We start from the raw sequence: 18,113 nt of genomic DNA, 5'->3' as shown, positions 1-18,113 counted from the left end.
CATCCTAAATTTATCAAGAACACAAAAAACAACAACAACGCCATACGAAACAAAACACCAAAAGAAAAAACAAAATACACAAGCCAATGAAACCAACACACATCCAAACATACGTTTAATTGTATAAAAAACAACAACGCCAAAAGAAACAAAACACAAAAGAAAAATAAAATACGCAACGCATGCACATCCAAACATACGATTTGTTGCTTTTTTGTAAAAAAAACCAACACACAACCAAACAAACGTTTAGTTGTATAAAAAACAACAACAACGCCAAAAGAAACAAAACACAAAAAAAAAACAAAATACACAAAACTTGCACATACAAACATACGTTTTGTTGTTTTTTTGTCAAAGCATGCAATACATTGTGTTTTTTGATGAAATTTTCAGAGGTTGTCTCGGATTTTTGCTCATATCTCCGTTATTTATGGACGGATTTTGCTGATTTTAAATAGCAAAATTCTCGAAAGTATGTCTGACAGAATTGTTGAAGATTTGGATCCCGGAGATATCTGGGGCCTTCAGAAAATTGATTTCAACAGACAGACAGACAGACAGACGGACAGACAGACAGACAGACAGACGGACATGGCTTAATCGACTCCGCTATCTATAAGGATCCAGAATATATATACTTTATAGGGTCGGAAATGAAAAATGTAGAAATTACAAACGGAATGACAAACTTATATATACCCTTCTCACGAAGCTGAAGGGTATAAAAAGGCTTCTTTTTTAATTTTGTGAGTGTGTATTTTTTTATAAGTTTTCTTTTATGTAGATGATGATACCTTAACAAAAAATTTTGAAATATTTTTCAAAACCAACGGTTCTTCTTATAGTTTCTTGTAGTAGTCTACGGCTGCTACCTGTGGTTTTTTCTTGTTTTTTTTCTGATTGTTGACATTGTATTTCTTTTGCTGGTTTGGTGTGTTGAATGTTTGTTATTTTTGTCATAAGTTGTGGTTTTTTGGTAGTTCTTGTTCGTTTTATTATGGGTTTTCGTCGTACTCACTGTTATTGAGTTGACCCCCTAAAGCAGGCGCGGATCCAGGGAAGGAAAAGAAAATTAATGTAAAAAAAGAGAAATGTAAAATAAATTTTAGTCTATTTTAGCCTGCGTTACGTTACCAGCAAAATATTATTTTGGGGTATATTTTTTGGAATTGTTCATACTTTTAGGCTTTATATTAGTGCTTGGCATAAAGAGAACATGGTTTATACTAATATGTTGTAATTTGAGCAGCTATTAATTTTAATGTTAACAATCGTGTTGTTTACAGGTTAATAACAGATCATGTTCGTTATCTGGCAGCTTGGAAAGCCGACCACTGCTTTATATGTTGTAAAAATAAGTACTCTGATTAGGAATAATTCTTTCAATATTTTCCCTTCTTCAGAGACCGCTACTGAATTCTAACGGATGTGTTTTGGGGAATTATAAATTTTAACTTTATTAATTAGTGTTTTATTCAAATATTTGTGTTTATCTATTATACAACAGTTTTTTAAACTATAATTTAATAAATAACAGGCAACAGATGTTAATTTGAAAACAGATTCAAAACAAATAATATTGAATTTATTTTATATTCCTATAAACAGCTAATGGCAAACAAAAAACATTGTATATTAATACAGTTAGTGACATTATAAAGAATTGGTTATTTTAATTTTATATACTAGTAGACATAGAAACCAGTGGTCCACACAATGTATAGTAATGTTCCTGAATTTTCAATTAATCCCCAATTGTTTACATTTTTTTTATCATTTTAAAGAGTTTCACTTCACACTTTCGTGTTGTTTATTTCTGAATTATCGTTTTGCCCCTGTTGGCTATGAATGCCGACCACTGATTTAAATGTATGCCTTTATATTTTCATTTCTATAAAAGGTACTAAGTTTGTGGGCTTTTTATTCGAAATGTGAAAAGACAAAAGTTTGTCTTATTTTATATCAATGGAAAGGAAATTGTGTCTAGTTTTTAAAACTATATAAATATAACTTATATTTTAATATACGTATATAAAAATTATGAAAGAGTTTTATAAAAAAATATAAAAAAAATTAAAAAAAAAATATTTTTATTTCAACTTTATTTGATATTTTGAAAAAGAAAAAATAACAATATTTTATATCACAGTAAAGGAAATTTTGTTAACAAAACTCTGTAAGAATACTTTTGGTTATCACATTATCTTCATTCAAATAATACACGGTGAAAGTTATGACATGAAACAGATTATCACACCCGACTTGATCAACATTGACTTTTGGTAGCTCTGTTTGGATTCCACTAAGGAGATGGCAAGTTGCATATTCTGAAAGCTTAAATCCTGCTCTAAAATTTGTCTTAATATTGTTTTGTAATTAAACCAATAGTTTAAAAGTTACATATAATTCAAATTCATTTTGCATTTATATGCTACAGTATTGTTTTTGACACTCACTGTACTCATTCATCGCATAGTATAAATACAACACACTGTAGAGAGAGGTATTTATTGTGTGACCAAAAATATAAAAAAAAAATAGCAAACAAAATAATTTGTTTAACATGTGTGCTGAAAATAACAATTTAAACAAAATACCAGCGCAAAAAAAAATATTGCATAATTTTATTTGTTTTATTGTTAATTTTTTTTGTTAAAAAAAAGACAATTTTTGTTAATTAGTATTTTTTTGTTTTAAACAATAATACCTACCTACCTACATATTCGATTTTAAGCACATTTATTTTTAAATCTCTACGTCATTTAGTTTTAATTTTAGTGTTATTTAGATATTTAATTTTTTAGCTTAGAAACAAATTTCAAAGTTTTGATAGCTATTTGGCCTTAAATTGTGCCGTAAACTTGTTTTTGGGATAAATGACCTTTGACCTTAAGTAGATTATGTTATAGATTAGCCGTCTTTTTTCTGTTTAAACAGTTATAATTATGGTTTTGTATTAGCATAGCAACTAATTTTGATAGCAATTTGGTATCAAATTGGAAATTAACCTTTTTTGGGGTAAATGACCTTTGACCTTAAGTTTCTTTAAATATTATTTTCCAGATTTTATATTTAAAAATCCATAATCAAAAATTCGGATGTTAATTTTTCAATATTTTTGCATATTTCCAAAGAAATTTTTATCAGTGGTCGGCAAAGTGATTTTCTCCTTCCTGTCTCTGTAATAATCTAACCAGCTTCTTTGACATTCGTGTTGTTTACCGGGAAATTAAACAATTATTTTCCTCTGCTGGGGGCTATAAGGGCCGAATACTGTTTTTAATACATTTAAGGGTTAAAAAAATTATTAAATACTGATTAGCATAGAAACTAATTTTAGTTTTTGAGGCTTAGGAGCCTTTTTAGCTACAGTTTCGTCTTCTTTGTGTTGTTAGAATCACTAATTTCCCATTTTCAGTATAAAATTCCATAAAACAAGTTTTGAAACTGATTCTCTTCATTGTAATTTTGGCATTTTAAAAATGAGACTCTATTGTGACCCCTCTAACATTTAAGGGTTAATTTTAACTGATATAACATTTATAGGACCCGTGGAAATATCTTTCTCAATTTTCTTTTAAATCCAACAATAAATTCAAACTATTTTTATTTATTTTCATGAAAAACTTCAAATATCAAAAACTGAATTTTGAAAACCGATTAGATTCAACAGGGCCGATTTCCCAGACCAGTACCCCGTTTCTGTAACTTGTCAGAAGTTTTCGCATCGAAAAAAATTTAAAAATTCTTGTAGTCATTCAGTTTTTAACAGGATGACTTCGGCAATGTTTAAACTGAATACATTAAAAGTACAGACACAGTTAATGATTTACTAATACTCGCCCTGTGTTTAACAGGAAGTTTATAAATGTTTCGAATGAAAAGTTTCTCACATACAATACAGAAACGAGGTACAGGTTTCAGTATATAATTTCTATATATAATAATATAATTATCTTCAATTAAATAACCTTCTGACAGTGTAATTTTGGCGTTTAAAAAATGGGGGTCTATTTCGACTACTAATGACATTTAAGGGTTAATTTTAAGTAAAATATCATTTATATGCAGGCCACTGCTACACGTTCAATACAGTCCTGTAGAAATATTTTACACAATTTCAGTTAAAATTTAAAAAAATTTTATGAATTTTTATAAAAGATTATAAAATTTAAAAAAAATAAAAATAATTTTGCGAAAATGTTTAACAGGCCCGATTTTAACCAAAGATTCAATATGAACTTATAGTTTCTATAAACTAAGCTATAATTTCCTAAAAATAGTTTGGTAAAACTGAGTAAAAATTTATTAAAAATAAATATATAAAATAAATTATGAGCAAAAATTAAGTTTTTCCCGAAATTCTCTGAAATCAAATTGCTACCAAAGCTGAATTAAGCAATAAATTTAAGTAATTCTTTTTGATTTTTAGTCTCTCTGGTATTTTAAATAAAAACTTGATGATTAAGTAACAAATTTGTAAAATTTGTTTAACACTTTTAACAAAAATGTCAAATTAGAGATTTGAAATTGTTTAAAAGTATTAAATTTTTTTGATTAGTTGTCAGGACTAAATTAAGAAGCGAATTGAGGTAATTCCTTTTGATTTTTATAGTCTATGGTATTTTAAATAAAACCTTAAGGAACAAGTCTGAAATTTGTAGAATTTGTTTAACAGATTTATTAAAAAATCACAGTGGGGAAGAGCGAAAATATTTTGAAAATTTGAAATTATTTGATCGAACTAGAAAATGTATAAATGTTATACTCGGTGCATATAATCTAGTAAATCAGTATTTATAATTGTAGTTAAAGTGAAATTACACATTAATTAAGAAATTTTTCATAAAATTTTATGATTTTTAAGCAATTTCTTATTATAAAGACCAGAGACACTGAATATTTAGGAGAATTTTTAACAACTTGAAGAGATTTTAAATTTTTATATCTTGTTGGAAAGAGAACTCAACAAAAAATAAATTTTAAAAGTCACACAGTCGTTCATTAAGTTTTTAGCAACTAATTTAAGAAATTTTGTGAAATTTATTTTTATAAATACCAACGACACTGAATGTTTAGGAGAATTTGTAATAACTTGCTGAGTTTTCAAGTGATTTTCAATTTATATATCTTGTTAGAAACATAACTGAATATAGATTAATTAATTTAAAATAAACTTTCTGTAATATATTATCCAAAAACTTGTAAAATGGTTCATCGAATTTCCCAATAAAAGTAAAGGTGGCGAAATTTGTAAAAACTTGAATACTTTTCAACCGATTTTTGTGTTTTATATCTTTTTAGAATGATAATTTAATATAGATTACGATTACTATGTTGATGTACGATTACTGAACAAAAAGTAGCATTTTGTAACTATGGGGCCCAGTTTAATGTGAAATTCCATTCCTATTTATAAAAATTTTATCTATTTTTAATTTCCCCACAAAATGTATATTTCTTCCCTCAAATTGTTCAAATATTTATTATTTATTTCGTATCGAATACAATCGTGAAAATATGTTACTTTTACATGCTAAATAATAATGTACATTATTTCTGTTTTAATGAATTTAGGTAGGTATTTTTGTTTGTTCTAAATATTATTTATATAAAGAATTTTATAGCACTTTCCTTACTTTGCTTCCCCTTTGCAATGTTGTTTTGTTTTTTCCTATCTTATAAATAAATATTGCATGGTACTTTTATACTGTATTTACATACCAGGGATGAAAAAGTTGATACAATGGTACTTTTTTTTGATACTATTTCATATTGAAAAGTATCATGGTACTCCTAAGACTCATTCGATACTTTCTAACTATTTTCTTTATAAATTGGTATAGCTAACTATTTTCTACAAAAAATATTGTGTAAAACAAAGATTTTCATAAAAAAAACTTTGTGTTTAACAGTATTTTATACAAAAAATCTTCAGTATAACAGTATTTTCTATAGAAAATCTTTATTAAAACAATATTTTCTATGGAAAATCTTCTGTATAACAGTATTTTCTATGGAAAAGCTTCATTATAACAGTATTTTCTAAAGAAAATCTTCAGTATAACAGTATTTTCCATGGAAAACCTTCAGTATAACAGTAATTTCTGAAGAAAATCTTCCGTATAACAGTATGTTCTATAGAAAATCTTCAATATAACAGAATTTCCTATGGAAAATCTTCAGTATAACAGTATGTTCTATGAAAAATCTTCTGTATAACAGTATTTTCTATGGAAAATATTTAGTATAACAGTACTTTCTACAGAAAATCTTTATTAGTATAACAATATTTTCTACAGAAAATCTTCAGTATAACAGTATCTTCTATAGAAAATTTTCAGTATAACAGTTTTTTTATGGAAAATCTTCAGTATAACAGTATTTTTTATTGAAAATCTTCAGTATAACAGTGTTTTCTACAGAAAATCTTCAGTATAACAGTATTTTCCATGGAAAACCTTCAATATAACAGTAATTTCTGAAGAAAATCTTCCGTATAACAGTATGTTCTGTAGAAAATCTTCAATATAACAGTATTTTCTATACAAAATCTTCAGTATGACAGTATTTACTAAAGAAAATCTTCAGTATAACAGTATTTTCTATAGAAAATCTTCAGTATAACAGTGCGTTCTATAAAAAAATCTTCAGTATAACAGTATTTTTAACAAAAAATCTTCAGTATAACAGTATTTTCTACAGAAAATCTTCAGTATAACAATATTTTGTAAAGAAAATCTTCAGTATAACAGTATTTTCTCTAGAATATCTTCAGTATAACAGTATTTTCTACAGAAAATCTTCAGTATAACAGAATTTTATATAAAAATGTTCCATCTTGATACCTATTCGTAAGGTTGGAAAAAATTACTATTTGAATATTATTTTGATACCCAACTCATTTTTTCACTTTCCATCCCTGTTACATACCTAAATATGTTTTTGTTTGCTTTCTTTACCTTACCCATCCCTAAAAAAAAAATAAAAAACCGAAAGAACAATTGTTTCAAATGATGATGAGCCAGAAAAAAGCGTATTTATTATCATAATATTAGCAAATAACGTGAAAAACAAAAACAATATCATCAAAACAGCTTTTTATTTAAGGCCACGTGTACTACAAAGTACAAACACAACAACAACCCATACCCACATATAGAAATTATAAAGAAAAAAACAAATAAATAAAAAAGCAAACAAACACACAAGAGTAGAAGAGCGCAAGTGTAAGAGTAATGAATCAGAGAGTATGTGTTATTTGTTTTGGTTTGCTTTTGTCTCCCCTTTTTTATAAAGACATTTTTCAAATTTCCCCACTACTAATGCACCGGTTTTTTCGACAAAAATTCTTTATATAAATCAGTGAGAACAGAGAAAATCCACTCACTCACTCTTTGTGATGATTTATTGTAGTTAAACTTGTTGCTGTTTTTTTTACCCCCCATACGATTTTCATGTTTATAAACATGATGTTTATTGAAGGAGGGGTGGGGAGAAAGAGAGCTTTTTTATCACATTTTAACTGTTTATTAATTTGTCATGCCTTTCTTTTAATGTTTTAAACAAATTTACCTTAAATATTTGCAAAACAACAACAATCATTACTCATTAATTAATTAAATGAGTACTTGCAGCAATTTTACTCAGTTTTTTTTTGTGTTCTCTAAAGGTAAATTAAAATCAGAGAATGGGGTTTGTTTTATAATGTTTATGTATGTATAAGTGAGTTGTTTTGATTTTTATTTTGCAAGAAAAAAAAAGAAAATCTCTCTTTGTATTAAAGGCATATGAAACTTTTCTGGGCTCTTTTAGTAACATGTTAATATAGGCTTTTTTGTTGTTGTAATTTGTTTACGAGAGTTGCCTTTTGTTATTAAATGCTGTAATAAAAGGGATTTATGAAAAATGAATATGAAATTAAGGAAATTATGAAAAAATTTGAGATTTATTAAAATAAAAATTTAAATTTCTTAAATAAATAACTATTGAGTGTTTAAGTATTAAAAAAGAAGCTAATTTAAGGGAGGGCGAAAGTGAATATATAGATTAGAGTTAATTTCAAAAATTTGATTTGCGGGTATCATCAATTTTCTGAAGGTTTTTGCGCAAATAATAATAATGGCGTCCTTTTTTTTTGAAAATGTTCACTCCTTGTGGTGGTTCAACGCACCTAAAGACGCGCATTTTGAGCACATTTTTATGTAGAGCAAAAACGGTTGAATATATTGTAAATCTGATTTCACTAGTCGATTGTGCATCAAAAATTAATACAATTGATGGTTTTTGAATCCTTAAAAATAGTTCCAAAAACCAACAACAGGGGGCGCAAATTGTGGTGTTGTCTGTCGTCTTATCATTTTCCAAAGCCCATGCATATGATTATCGATGTTATACAATCGTCCACTTTAATTTAGTTTTCTTCATGACAACTATCGTATAAATCTTCCGATTCCATATCTGATAATTCCATTTGCCCCTCATTACTATTTGAGCTAAAAGTGTACCAATAGTTGAAAGATCTTCGTTTTCCTCTTGAATTATTTTTTTGTAAAATATTACTTCATTCAATTCATGCAAGTCGTTCCAGGATTTTCGGATATTGGACACTGATATTATATCCCAGGACGGATATAATATCAGAATCTGAACTGCATTTTTGAGATTGAAGTTTTTTAGTTTCAGCTCCAAATTTGTCCCCTTATCGCCAAGCAAGTGGGTGATCAGTTGTTTTTTATGATTTAATTTGGCCTAGTTGATAACGTTTTGATATAACGGTTGAATAAGCGCCGTGCAATTGGGTGGTAGATTCATTGCTATAATTAAACCGTCAGTCATTACTTTTTAGTTTCTCAACTGGGTGACACGTCGCGGTATCTAAAAGCAAAACTGCATTTTGCGGCAGACCTTTTGAAGACAAAAATTCTCCGACATAAAATTAAATTATGTGGGGAACAAATTCGTGATGGAACCAGTCCTTGAATATAAATGATGTCATCCAGGCGTTATTACTAAAGTTGTATATTACAGGATTATTGAAAATGCATTTAAAGGATCGTGGGTTTTTCGATTTTCCAACAACCAACAATTTCAGTTTGCCTGTGGCATTCGCATTTGAACAGGGCAAAAATGTTATTCGCTCTTGACATATCTTCTGTTTTCTCATTACATGTGCAAGAGTGTGATTTGGAAGCGTCCTATAATATAAATCGGATTCGTCGGCATTGTAGATTTAGTGAATAATCAACCCATGCTCATAAACGTAATCCTTAAACTTTTTAACAAATGGATCAATAAGACGAGGTTTTTAAAAATCTACGACGACATTTTTTGGTAGCTAGATTACTTTATTCCACATTACCCTAGAAATTTTGGATATTTTATGAGTTCCCTCTAAAAATACTGATAAACTCTAGAGTTGTCCACCCTATACTGCATTGTTTTGTTGTTGTAAATAGCAAGAAACCTCAGCAGCAGCAGCTAAAGTCGCAGCCACACTAGCACAGCCATAATAAACTGCTGTTTTTGTTGTTGTTGTTGAATTATGTACTGGGTTAGAGTAAAGCGTAGAGCACTTTAAAAAAAATATGCGGTGATTGTAAACAAAAAGTCATTGAACTTTGTACGAATTTTTTTTTAACAAATGTTTTCTTTTTTTGTATTTCTTTTGTTTTGTGTTTTTTAAATTTTTTCCTTACACACATGTTGTTATTGTTTTTGTATAAAATTTAAAAAAAAATCATACCTACTTTTTAACGAAAGTACATAACAATTAAATTTTATGGCAAAACAAACCAATAAAAGAGGGAAATTTGTTGGATTCACCTTAATTCTTTTTTAGTTTTAGTTAAAAATAACAACAACAACATTTTCATATTTTTAAACTGCGCCTGCTCTTTGTTTTTTTAATTACGAAGACGATGACTACAACTAGTACTCGTAGGTATTTTGTTGTTGTCTCAGTGTTGTTGTCGCGTGGCATTTTAACCAAAATCGGTAATGCTGTTTTTGTTGTTTTTCTCAGCACCCACATTTCGTTTGTTATCTTTTTACACACTTCTCCTCCTACTCCTTTTCAATAACATGTATTTCTTGTTTTTGTTGTTTGTGATGTGAGTGTTTCCTTTATTTGTTTGTGGTTGTTGTTTCTGTTGTTTTGTATTTTGTTGTAATGAGTGCTATTTATTGTGTAAAGAAGAATTGTTAGTGGTTGTTGCTGCTGCACATGTTGCTAATGATGTTGATGAGTAACATGTTTATTTATTTTTGTGTGGTGTGGTTTTGTTGTGGCTCTTTATGTATTCTCTTCTTTTGATGTGTTTTTATTTAAGTATTTTAATCAATTCGTCATTAGGTTTTTGTAAATATGGGTCATTTCAAGTATGGAAAATTACTAAAAAATGTTGAAGTTTAGTTTGGAAAAACAGATGTTTTACATACTTTCATAAACAAAGTCAATCTTAAAAATTTATTTTAATTAGTAATGTAATACCTATTTTGGGGAACTTATTTTGAAATTTTAATATTTTTTGTTTCTTTTTCATTCACTTGAGCAAAGAATTGCTATTTTTACTAAAATTAGAACATATTTCTGTGTTTTTGTGGTAGTTTTTCAATAACTCCTTTTTTTTCCTCCAAAACGCCCATTTCATTTGGGGTACTACCCAGTTGCATTGATGTTTATTGTTTTTATCTCAAAACATAAACCTACTTATTATCATTCTTACAGTGTTGGAAAAAATAATAGGCACAAACAGAAATGGTAATAGGTACCTATTTTATTTATTTTTCATTAAAAATAAATAAACTTTAGTGAATAATAGGTAGCTCTACTTAAAAATCTTTAAATAAATTCAGTGCAAAACTAAAAATATTCTCCAAATTCTGCTTAGACAATACAAATTAGCATTTCTCATTCTTTTTTAATATTTTTACGTTTTAACCTTTTAAAAACGGTAGTTTATATACCGCGTTAAACAACAGTTTAAATAGTCACTATGTCTTTTTATACAAATACACGTTTAGAATTCTCAATAATACACACATTTAAATTACACTTTATAATGTACAAGAATGCAGTTGGATGTTAATTCTAACAGCGCCTATGATAAACTAAACTAGCGACTGTAATTGTTGACACTATTTATATACAGTGCCATCTTCCTTCCAGTAGCTTCATGAAAGTTCTATTTCTACAATGATCAACTCAAAGCTTTTATTCAATGTTGTATGTTCCACAGCTATGTTAATAATATCTACAGTCATGTTAACTGCTATAAATCGGCCGGTAAACAACATTGTTTACAATTAGAAGTCTCCAGAAATAGAAATGTTGAAAAATATGATCAAACTTGAAACCAGCCGTTAGGAAGCGTTGTACATATTTGAATTCAAATACAATTTTGTAACAATATACATATTTATGTTTATTTAATCGTTTTGGACAGCTACTACTTACTAAAGTAAGAAACAACTAATTTACTTCCTTACACTCATCTTAGAGCTTGAAGAAAATTAAAATTGGTTGACAAAAGTAACATACATAGCTATTTGAAACTTAAACGAAAAGGTCTCTTCAATTTGAAAGGTAAAACATGTAGATATCTATCTCCTAAATAAAAGAAGCAATTTTAAAATCAATTTCAACCCACATTACTACTTCTGGTTTTTTGAAGTTGTAACTTCGCTAATTTAAAAAGTACTAAACGAAGTGATCGTGTATGTCTTAAAAATGCGGCTTAGCTTTTATTTTGAAACATTTGTACAATAGAAATATTTTCAAATTATTGACAATTGTTAGCTGTGACTTTTTCTTATCTTTCTGGCAACATATGGTTTCCGAGCCAAAGTAACTGCTCGTCTTTTGACTCCAAAAACGAATCAAGCCAATATCAGATACTCTGTGATGGTCTGGTCAGATTTCAGCAGCTCATAATAGATAGGAGCCTTTTGGTCCCGCCAAATACAGAGTATTAACTTAGATCCATGGATATTTGGATTTAGTTATCAAGTTTCAATTCGTATGGTATCAAATTTCCTGATTTTGGATGCATTCTGCTGCTCGCAAACATTTTGAAATTGCTGTTTGAGTAGCTCCCAATGATTTTGCAGGCTCTAGTTGAGTTTTACAACAATATTCATCGACTAATGTCTCCAATTCTTGGTCTTCAGACTTTTTTTGGCTAGCCTGGGCGATAATTGTCTTCCGTGTCATAATCACCACTTCTGAACCGCACAAACCATCTCTTGAATTTTGGTTTAAGAAACCAAAATTTTGTTACCACAACTGTAAAATTCGGTCACAGAGGTAGAATCATTCGATTGGCAACAAATTCAGTTGCTAGTACGAATCAGTTTTCTCTGTGCAGATATTGTATTTTATTTGTTTCAATCCAGAGTATTAATATCGTTTATTATTTTGGTTTTTAAACAATTGCAAATCCTGAATCTTTTATAGGTATATTTTACTTGCATATTCTTTTTGATTTAGTCTTCATTCTATAAATGTAGTTTTGAATGCTTATAAAAGCTTAAATTTACTATATTTTAATAGAAAACGTAATAATTATTTTGCCCGAGCTCTGGCTGCCAAACAATGATAATCTCATTGTGTCTCTATAATTATTTCCATTACTGTATTACACTTACAACAACAATATGTATGTATGCTCGTTTGTTTACATTTATTTTTCTCCTTACGGTTCTTGCCAATATGTGCTCATTATAAGTAGTGAGTGTAATATTTAGTGTTAGACCAGAGAGGGTGTTTTATTTATTTTTATTTTCTATTGATAAGTAATCACTTTAACTAAATTCTTATTGTTATTAGTTGTATGTCATTGTTACTACTTTAATTTTTCCTAATCAGGGAAACACATTAAAACAGCTGTTTATTTTTGTTTGCTTTGTTACCAATTCCTTTTTGTTTCATTATTATTACAGATAAGAAATGTTTTAAGAGGCATACAAAATAATCAATAGTTTCTTATAATTGCTGTTAGAGCAAAGTGTAGAAAATGAGTTTACACTCGCTCACTCTCCTGGTGTTTATCTCTATTACTTAATGTTTGTCAGAGAATAATCCCTAATTACCGTTACAAAGTTAAACATAATCAGCTGTGATTGTTTACTTAATTGGTAGCCAGTCAAGACATTCAAACAAAATAAAGTTAAATGATTTAGTTTGTAATTAATTATTTATAGATTGTATATTAAACATTAGATAGTAATTTATTAAGAAAATAATAGTTATTATTTTTACAAAGAAAGTAATTATCAGGGCAAGTTTAAATGTCCAAAAAAAAATACGTAAAATACGGACTCAAAATTATACCACGAAGGAAGCTTTATCAGATGCAGTTATAAGGGAATCAAAATTGCTAGGAAATTAATCTGGCATAAACGTGAGCGTAGCCAAGGAGTATTCGAGTTTATGTTATTAAAATGTGGTCTACAAATGCTCCAGGGTCGGCGCTTAGGGGGCCACTTTAAAACTCAGTCCTTCAAAAATATTGCACTTTTTCATATTTTAGTATAAAATGTGACGTAAGTCAGAACCATTGACTTATTGAAAAAATATTTGGTCAATTCACAAGGTCTCATATCAGTCTTATTGTCATAATGTCCTAATATTTCACAATTTTGTTCATTCACAATAGTTAATTTTGTTTGTAACAGCTGATTATTGTTTACAAAATTCCATCTAAAAATTTCACAACAAGGGAAATTTTTTCACGTGAACAAAGTTGATAAACGAAAAAGGAAAATATTTCATGTGAAATATTGATTCGCGATAGGGGTGAATCAGTTAATGAAATTCCAAAAATAATAAAAAAATCTTAATGATTTGTTTGGTTTATGACCTCTTAATTGAATATTTTAAAATGTTTTCATTGTATTGACAACCACTGTATATAAATGTAAATAAGTTGTTATTAAATACTGTCACACCAGCATTAATTCTCTTTGAAAAACTTATTTGGTATTTTACTACACATTCATCACTGATATTACACCAAATTCTTTCATTTCCATTGCAGAATTGAGTCAGATTATTAATGAATTAGTGTTTTTTTAATAAAATTTTTGAAAACCAAAACCAATTTATATGGAACATTTTTGAAAGTGAGCCGAAATACAGTTTAATTTTTAATTTCAACAACTAAATTCCTTCAAAATTTCTCAATTTTAAACTTCTTTAATTAATACTTATAATTTCTTTGAGTGTAAACGTAAAATATGCAAATTGCATTCACTACACATACAAAACAAAGCTTTATTTTCTCCACAATTTATAATACACACACTCGTATAAATGTTTAAATTAAAAAAAAACACATTAGCATTTCAAAAATGCTATTTTTGGCCTAAAACAATAACAAGAACAAGCAAGCATTCATTATAAGCTCGTATTAAAAATTTGCGTAGGTAGAAAAAGCCAACAAAAACGACAACAACAACAACAAAAAAGTAAAGGATAATTAACAAGTGCAAAATTACATTCACAGTAAAGTCCACTCATACTTACATACACACATTCTCCTGTTCTCTTCTCTTCTCTCTCATATAAATACTCATTCGTTATTAAAGAGTACAACTTTACGTATGATTTATTTTATATAACAATCATTGTGACTTGTTTGGTTTTTTGTATTGCAATTGAGAATGCAAACACATAAACCTACATACATACATCCATAAATATAAATGTATGTAAACATGAATGTTTGCCAGTTGAACAGTTATTTTTAGCATTTTTATTATTATCGTTTTCGATGTTTTTTTATGTTATTCTTTTTTGCAATGTGTTATTTTACACTTATTTATACCTATGAGTGCGTGTAAATAAGTTTGTCAAGAATATATGTACATATTTTTCTTGTTACTGTTGTTTCATTATTAATAGTGTTGTGTGTACAATTTTTGTGGCGTGCAACATGCAAGCCAATAACATGTTGGCAAATAACAAAATAATGAAAAAAAATATAAAAAAAACGTAGACACACAAAAAGTTTTAAATAAATTAATGCAATATCACATGCTTGTTTAGAAATGCATAAACACTCATACTCATTTTTTGTTATTATTGTTATTTTTTTTTTTAAAGAGTATTATAATAGTATGTGTGTCATTTACTCATGTTCAATACTTTATTTATTATAGTTTTGTTTTTTGCTACGAACAAAAGCTCTTTTTCTTGGTTTTGTTGAAGTATTGGAAAAAAAAAGTTTATCCTTTTCATTATAGTGTAGGTGTTTACGTACGTTGTTAAGAAATATCTATGTGACAGTATTTGATGGCGTATACATGATTTGAGATTTTGTGAGTTGCCACATTGTGTTATAGAAAAATTTCCAAAAAACAAGTAGGTATTTTTTCTACAGCTTTTGCAAAAGAGTTGCGAAGAAACAAATAATTTGTTTAATTAAAGAAATAATTCTATGATCCAAAGAAATTTTATTTTTCTCTCAGTTGAAAGGTTATAATTCAGTGAGTAATAATACAATGGAAACTTTTTTTGAAAACTATATTCTGTAATTTCAGTTTTCAAAAACATGTAATAGGGTAGATGTACTACTAGTCGGGAGTCTAAGAACTTGTGATTTTGCTATTGGACTGATTTCTAGTTCAATAATTTGTATTGATTTAAATAAATTAAGTTTAGTTTTAATATTTTTTCATTTAAATTAAGAAATTTACAGATTTTATCAAAAAGAGGGAGGACATTTGTCACATATAACCTTGATTTTTTTAAGACAAAGACAAATACATTTGAGAATGTTTATAAAGCTAAATTGATCTTTTTTAAAACATACAGGCCTATCACAGAATTCCATTCCGATCGAAAGTGGAATTAATTCCGTATTTCGCTTCTTCAGAAAAGGTAAAACGAAAATTTCTTTCGGAATGAAACCACTTTCAGTTTTCGAAGTGGAATTGATATTTATTTATTTGTCTTTCTAAAATTTTTTAATCAATTTCTGTTCCAAAAACTTTTGTTTTAATATAAAAAACGCGTCAAATTAAAATCAGAAATACAGCATTATTAAATATTTTTGGAATTAATGAATTACACGGAATCTGAAGAACCTACAAAGAAATCGATCGGAATAAAAACTGCGGAATTGAAACCATTCCGATTAAATATGTGACAGGCCTGATAATTGCCGTTATTATTATTTATTTGAGTTTTAATAACAAAAATTGCCGTACATGCCGGACTTAGGAGCGTTTACCCTATAAATGTACTATATTTCTAAGATAAATTTAAATTAACTAAGTTTTCTATTAGAACATTTAGCCTTATTGGGTATATGACTTAAAAATGCTCGATTTTTTTTATTCAAATTTTCAGCTTTTATTTTTAAACATTTGTACAATATAAATTTATTCAATGTATTGGCCATTGTAGGCTATAACCTTTTCCCAAGAACGAATCAAGCCAATATCGGATACTTTGTTCTGATCGGATACTCCTATCTCAGAGAAAGAGCGTTCTGCATCGATCGAAACAAATAGTAGTCGGATGGGACAAGGTCTAGAGTCTAGACTAAGAAATGTCGACCTGCTCTTTCTAAATAGTTTTTAACAGGTATGGCAACTTGTCATGATGGAATATTACGGTTTCAAGCCTGGGCGTTTTTCGGCCAATACTCGCTTCAACGAATCAGTTGCGTTCGGTACAGGTTCTCTGCGATGGTCTGGTCAGATTACAGCAGCTCATAATAGATAGGACCTTATCACCAAGGATATTTGGCTTTGTTATCGATTTGGCTGTTTGGTCGGACTTTGCTTCGGGTTATCGTAATGGATAAATTTGTCATCGCAAGTAATGATTCGGTGCAAAAATGATTTTCTTTTATAGCATTCAAGCATCATTTCGGACATGCAAAATCTTCTTTCAATAGCTCTCGGTTTCAATTCGTATGGTACCCAATTTCCCTGCTTGCAAACGTTTTGAAATTGCAGCTTGAGTAGCTCTTGTTGAGTTTTACAACAATCTTCATATAGTCTTCAAACTTTTTTGGCTGCCCTGGCCGATCTTTGTATTCCGTTTCAAAATCACCACTTCTGAACCGCACAAACCATCTCTCGTACGTTGAAACGGATGAAACACATTCACCATAAGTTTTGGTGAGCAATCCGAAGAAGTAAAACTAAATTTCCACATATGACGCTTTATTAGCACAAAATTCGACAAAAAAACTTTGTTATTTACACTATAATCACGACTATCGCGAATCAATATTTCACATAAATATGTTCCCTTTTCTCATTTTTCGTTCATCAAACTTTGTTCACGTCAACAAATTCCCCATGTACAGAAACCGTCTTCAAAAGATACGCCATCTACTGTAAATCCCGCATTTTTAAGTCACACACCGAATAAATCATACCAAATACGAGTAAATAATATAACTGCATTGACAGATTTCAGAAATACATATTTAAAACCAAGGAACAAATTTTGTATGGAAATTTTATTTTATTTTGTAAAAATACAAATTTCATTAGAATTTTTAGGATTGTAACATATGTTAGTTACAATCTATTGTATTGTCAACCACTGTATATCACAAAATATTGACTTATTTACAATAATATTTATATACTATTGGATAGGTCTTCTAAATACCTGTAATCAAACATCTGGTTACACCATTTTGCTACTCAAAATATCAAACGTGCTTTTGCTCACATATTTTTCTCACTAATACAAACCAACAACCGTTAAGAGCTCCCTCCCCCCACCTACACTTATCTCTTGATGATGATGAGACAGCCATTGTTAAAGAGACATACATCCAAACAAACAAATGTAAATCGCTACATTTTGTAAACATTATGGAGACATTTTGCATTTTTGTTGTAGATTTGTTTTTTTCTTTTTTGCCCCCAAAATACCACCACATGCGTACGAGATTCTAAAGGGCATGAAGAAGAAATATAAAAAACAGAGAAGTTGTTTTTTTTTTGTTTTTGTGAGTCGGTGTTTCCCAGGTTGTCATTATAATAGTTTGTGTGTAGTATGAGAGAGTGTGCGAATAACGAATAATTTTGCATTGACGTAGCTGGCAGCTTTTGTTTTGTATTTTTTTTTATTAGTATTG

At 28.6% G+C, this 18,113-nt stretch overlaps 1 protein-coding gene across 2 annotated transcripts in view; it reads left to right on the top strand.

The window, feature by feature from the left end:
• Mnt overlaps positions 1–18,113 on the top strand; it is a 90,579-nt gene that overhangs the window by 39,547 nt on the left and 32,919 nt on the right. The gene's annotated exons all lie outside the window — the stretch shown is intronic.

The sequence above is a fragment of the Calliphora vicina genome, chromosome 4 (assembly GCF_958450345.1).
Source record: "Calliphora vicina chromosome 4, idCalVici1.1, whole genome shotgun sequence".
Taxonomy (NCBI): Eukaryota; Metazoa; Arthropoda; class Insecta; order Diptera; family Calliphoridae; genus Calliphora; species Calliphora vicina.
The sequence above is the reverse complement of the archived record's forward strand: the minus strand, read 5'-3'. Positions and strand labels throughout refer to the sequence as shown.